Source organism: Notamacropus eugenii, chromosome 5 (assembly GCF_028372415.1).
Source record: "Notamacropus eugenii isolate mMacEug1 chromosome 5, mMacEug1.pri_v2, whole genome shotgun sequence".
Taxonomy (NCBI): domain Eukaryota; kingdom Metazoa; phylum Chordata; class Mammalia; order Diprotodontia; family Macropodidae; genus Notamacropus; species Notamacropus eugenii.
The window spans coordinates 64,088,852-64,095,224 of NC_092876.1; positions in this window are offsets into that span (position 1 = coordinate 64,088,852).

A 6,373-nucleotide genomic window follows, 5' to 3' on the forward strand; every position below is an offset into this window, starting at 1 on the left:
GTGACAATGAATAGACATTTTGCCTCAGGGAAAGAGGAGGAAAAGTGGCCCAAGAGCCTTCCAACAATGTCACATAAGTGGTCAAGCAATGCCATGCACAGAGAACTCTATTGAATATTTGAATAAATAGCCCAGTTCTCCTAGGTAGTCTTATTAATAAACATTCATCATCTTGATAAGGAAGAGGTGGTCCAGATCTATAATTTTGTGGAACTCCTCTTATGATACAGATAACTTCTATAATCTTAGGCAGCAATTCTCCATTTTTGTGGGGTCCTGAACACTGCCGTCACTCCCATGGTCAATCAGGTGTAGTCAATGGACTCCTCAGAATGTTTTAGAATGTTATAATAATGTTTTATAATGTTTATAATGTTTCATAAAATCAAATATATAAGATTGCAGAAGAAATCAATTGCATTCAAATAAATGTACTTTTTTCCCATTTAAGTTTATGGGCCTCCTAAAATCTATACATAGTCCCACTAGAGGGTCCAAGGATCCCAGGTTGAGAGCTCCTCTTTTGGAGAGTTATCTTGGGGCACTGAGATTTGCCTAAGCTTAAATGATTTGCCCAGGGCCTTACCACCTGTACTGTCAGAGGTCAACCAATCAACAAGCAGTTTATCTATTTAGTGCCAGTCCTCCTGATCTATATTTTGCCACTGGACCCACATGGCTCCTGAGGAGAAAGTGAGGCTGGTGACTTGGCACAGCCCTGCCTCACTATAATCCAATTCACTTGCAAGTCAAGGCATCACCTGCCTAATATCATGGTCCTCTTCAAGAACTAAGGACAAACAGCAACATTAAATGCCTACAAAGACAAAAGCAAGCACAGTCCTTATCATCTAGGAACTTACAGTCTAGTCAGGAGAGAAAACACCTAAGTATCCATTTATCTACAAAATAGGTAACATGGTGACTTTTGAGAGAAAAGCAGCTGTACCTGGGACTACCAGGAAAGATCTCATGTAGAAGGTGGCACTTAAACTGAGCCCTGAAAGAAACTAGTGATTCTGAGATACAGGTGAAGAGGTATGGTAGATAGTCCATACAAAGTCTTGGAGGTGGGAAATGGAATGTCATACACCAGGAGCAGCAAGCAAGAAAGCCATTTTGGCTGGACAAATATATACATTGGTGCAAATAATGTTCAATTTGGATAAAAAGGTAGTTTGGGGCATGTCTGTGAAGAACTTTAAATGACAAATAGAGGAGTTTAGATTTAATCCTGGAGGAAGCTTGATTCTTCCTAACACCAAAGCTGGCTGTCTGTCCAGGATCATGAGGCCTCTCTTAAAAACATCTAACTTAATTCTTGTGCTGCTGCTGAGGAAGGTACAAAAGTAGATGTAATCCCTGCCTGGAGTAAGATACATTTATTCCCTGCCCTTAAAGATTATGAGCTAACAGGGAAAGCAAAATCTACACACATACACACACACACACACACACACACATATAGCATATATGTATGTATATATGTGTATATAGTATATAAAATGTTTGTGCATATTTATTTGCTCTTGTCTCCATGTTCAGATGTTAAACTCCTTGAAGGCAAAGACAACTTTTTGCCCCGTTTTGCATCCCCAGCACTTACCTAGAACAAAGGAGGTGCTTAATTAATGCTGATTGGCTGTTGCACTCTCTCTCTCTGCCCTCTTTACTCTAGTTACCAGACTGCTCTACAGAATTTACCCTATCCTTCCATTTCTGTATCTTGGGCCATGCTGTTCCTTAGGCTTAAATATCCTCCTATCTCTTCCTTGCCTGTTCATTGCTGCTGTTGAGTTGTTTCAGTTGTCGTTGTTTGTTGTTGAGTTGTTTCAGTTGTTGTTGGTTGCTGTTGAGTTGTTTCAGTCATGTCCAACTGGAGTCAGATCCTAGACGTGTTTTGCCATTTCCTTCTTCAGTTTATTTACAGATGAGGAAACCGAGGCAAGCAGGGTGGAGTGACTTGCCCAGGGTCACACAGCTAGTAAGTCTGGATTTGAACTCATGAAGATGAGTCTTCCTGGTTCCAAACCCAGCTCTCTGTTCACCATGATGCCCCTAGCTGCTCCTAGGTGAAATACTACCCATCCTTTAAAGCCTGATATCTCCCAGAAACTTTCCTTCATTTCCCTCCTGGATTTCCTTTAAAGTCCCAATTAAAATCCCATATTTTACAATTTTCCAGTCCCTCTTAATTCTAGTGCCTTCTCTCTTTTAATTATTTCCTATTTATCCTGTATATCACTTGCTTGTACATATTTGTTTGTTGTTTCCCCCATTAGATGGTAAGGTCCTTGAGGGCAGGGACTGTCTTTTACCTCTTTTTGTATCCCTGGTACTTAGCACGGGGCCTGGCACATAGTACGTGTTTAATAAATGTGTTTGACTGACTGGCACCAATCAGTCCTGTCCTTGACTCATAAATTCTTGTCTGGGCTTTATGCCTCTGCTTCCTCCTGACATATACATCTGGGTCTCCTCTCTGCTGGAGCATCTGTCTGTCTGTTTTCCTGTCCCATGCAGCTGTCTTCCTGGACTTCATAATCTTCAGAAAATTATCATTCTGCAATCAGCTCTGTAACTCAGACCTTTTGAGCATCCTTTGCCCTGGGGCTCCTCTCTCCCCTCTGACTGGAGGGCATTGAGGGTAGGCTTTGGATCCCCCACCATCAGAGAATCACTTTATCATTTCCCACCAACTGTTCTCTTTATGACCTCCAGAAACTAAAAATCTGCAAGATGAAATCAACTCTGGAACTCTCACCTCTTCAGATCCTGTCAATCTTCCTGCAAGACTGCATCAAAAGGAAGAGAATGGTAGTTGTTCTCCCCTTTTCAATCTCTTCCTCTCCCCACCCCCTCCAGTCCTGTCTTTTCCCCTTTTATGTATGACTGGCTCCCAGTCTTCCCTTAAAGTTCCCCAAAGGTGTGAGCATCCTCATCATTGTCATCATCATCCTCATCATCAAAGTGGTGTTGACCTGTGTAAAATCCTATTAAAAAGCCTCCTTTTCTAGTAAAACTGAAATGAATTAATGGTGATTAATTGTACTGCTTATTCCAAATTTAACTCCTTATCTAGATTTCTAGACTGTCATTAGGTCTACCCTCTATTCACAGAGGGGAGAACCATCCCTTTATTTAATTCCTGGAGTTAGAGGAGTGAATGGGATAGATTGAGTCCTAGATACTAAAAATCCCATCATACACAAATTAAAGGAATGAGTACATTTCAGGCGTATGGATTGAGGAAGAATTCATGACAACATAGGCAATAGAAAGTATCACTCACATAAGATAAAAGCAATAATCTTGTCTATATACAATTAAGGTCTTTGTACAAATTTAACATACTTAAAATTAGAAGAGAAGCATGTAAATGGGGAAAAAAATCTTTGTGGTGAGTTTCTCTGATAAAGCTCTATTACAAGATAGATAAGAAACTGATTCACAATTATAAAGCTAAGAGCTATTTCCCAATGAATAAATGGTCAAAGGATCTGATAATGATAATAGCCAGTATTTGTATAGTGTTTAATGGTTGCAGTATGCTTTACAAATATGCTCTCATTTGATCCACACAACAACCCTGGGAAGGAGGTATTATTCCCTATTTTTCAGATGAGGAAACTAGGCAAACAGGTTAAGCGACTTGTCTAAGGTCATGAAACTAGTAACTGCCTGAGGAAGCATTTGAACTCAGCCCTTTCTGACTCCAAGTCCTGACTTCCATCTACTCTTCTCATTTAACTGCTTCAGTGAATCATCAGCTTTTTGAATCAGTTTTTCAAAGGAAGAAATCTCAGGAATCAATAGCCACATGACAAAATGCTCTAAATCACTAATAACCAAAGAAATAAAAATTAAAGAAATTTTGAGGTTTACCTCATACCCATCAAACGGACAAAGATGACAAAGGAGGAAAATAATAAATGTTGGAGGGGTTGTGGGAAAACAGGTACATTGATCTACTTGGTGTAACTATTACTTGGTCCAATTCTGGAAGGCAAACTGGAATAATATCACCAGAGTTGCTAAACTCTGCATAATCTGCACACTTTCTTGGCTTAGTGAGTAGAGAATTCAGGAAGACCAGAATTGAAATGTGGTCTCAGACATTAATTAGCTATGGGACCCTGGAAAAGTCATTTAACTTTTGTCGGCTTTGGTTTCCTCAATTGCAAATAATGCTAGTGATAATGGGAGCACCTACCTCCCAAGGTGGCTATGAGGATAGAATGAGATGATATTTATAATGGGCTTAGCATATAGTTGTGCCTGATAAATGCATTTACTTCCTTTCTTTTTTCCATCCATCCTTTCTTCCATCCATCCATCCTTCCTTCCAGCTAGCTATATCGCTGTTAGCTTATATACCCTCAAGATATAAAAGAATTAATAGAAGGATGTAAATGTACAAAGATATTTCTAGTAACTCTTTTCATAGTAGATTGGAAATTTGGCTAAATAGATTATAATATGTAACCCAGGCTGGACTGACCATGCCCAGTTTGCCTAACATGAAGGCACCCTTGAGTAATCTTTGGGGCAGGTTCAGATTGAGTTATAGGTAATGGAATATTATCATGCTATAAATGATGAAAAGGACAGTTTCGGAGGAGATGGAGACCTTTGTGACCTGATACAGATCACAGGGAGCAGAACTAGGAGAAGAACTTATTTTAATGTATTCATTATAGAGAAAAATAATTTTGAAAATACCTTGAAATAATTTTGGAACTCTGATGAACTTAGAGAAACCATGAGTCCAAAACAATGAAGAGGAAACATGTAAGTCGCCTCCTGACAGAGAGCTAATGAATTTAAAATGCATTTTGGGACAGGGTCAGCGTGGGCATTTCTTTTTATTGCACTATGCAAACATGGATCAAGATTTTTATTTTTATTGTTTATTGGGGGTCAATGAGCAGGACAGATTATAAATGGATAGATAATAAATGAATAGAAGGAAGGAAGGGAGAGAGAAAGTAAAGAATAAGCCAGAAACAAAGGACAAAGGGTCCTAGAGAACTAGGCCACAAGAATTCAGCTGATGAGTTTCAATATTTCCTACATGCGCCCCTTCCTTACTGTCATGCTTTGGGAGACTAGAGAGGAAACAAGGGTTTGTCTGACTCCTCCGACTGCTCCATGTCTGGGCATGCCCTGCTACATAGAAACCATAACAACGGAACACTGGGAAATTTAAATGCAGAGTGTCAGAGCTGGGAGGGCCCTTAGAACACAGGATGTCAGAGCTGGGAGGACCCTTAGAACACAGGATGTCAGAGCTGGGAGGGCCCTTAGAACCCAGGATGTCAGAGCTGGGAGGGCCCTTAGAACACAGGATGTCAGAGCTGGGAGGGCCCTTAGAACACAGGATGTCAGAGCTGGGAGGACCCTTAGAACACAGGATGTCAGAGCTGGGAGGGCCCTTAGAACACAGGATGTCAGAGCTGGGAGGGCCCTTAGAACACAGGATGTCAGAGCTGGGAGGACCCTTAGAACACAGGATGTCAGAGCTGGGAGGGCCCTTAGAACACAGGATGTCAGAGCTGGGAGGGCCCTTAGAACACAGGATGTCAGAGCTGGGAGGGCCCTTAGAACACAGGATGTCAGAGCTGGGAGGGCCCTTAGAACACAGGATGTCAGAGCTGGGAGGGCCCTTAGAACACAGGATGTCAGAGCTGGGAGGGCCCTTAGAACACAGGATGTCAGAGCTGGGAGGGCCCTTAGAACACAGGATGTCAGAGCTGGGAGGGCCCTTAGAACACAGGATGTCAGAGCTGGGAGGGCCCTTAGAACACAGGATGTCAGAGCTGGGAGGGCCCTTAGAACACAGGATGTCAGAGCTGGGAGGGCCCTTAGAACACAGGATGTCAGAGCTGGGAGGGCCCTTAGAACACAGGATGTCAGAGCTGGGAGGGCCCTTAGAACACAGGATGTCAGAGCTGGGAGGGCCCTTAGAACACAGGATGTCAGAGCTGGGAGGGGCCTTAGAACACAGGATGTCAGAGCTGGGAGGGCCCTTAGAACACAGGATGTCAGAGCTGGGAGGGCCCTTAGAACACAGGATGTCAGAGCTTGGAGGACCCTTAGAACCCAGGATGTCAGAGCTGGGAGGGCCCTTAGAACCCAGGATGTCAGAGCTGGGAGGGCCCTTAGAACCCAGGATGTCAGAGCTGGGAGGGCCCTTAGAACACAGGATGTCAGAGCTGGGAGGGCCCTTAGAACACAGGATGTCAGAGCTGGGAGGGCCCTTAGAACACAGGATGTCAAATGGTGGCTGGGGGGGTAGGGGAGCTTAGAACCAAGAGTGTCAGACTTGGGTGGACTTTTAGAACACAGGATGTCAGAGCTGGGAGGGCTCTTA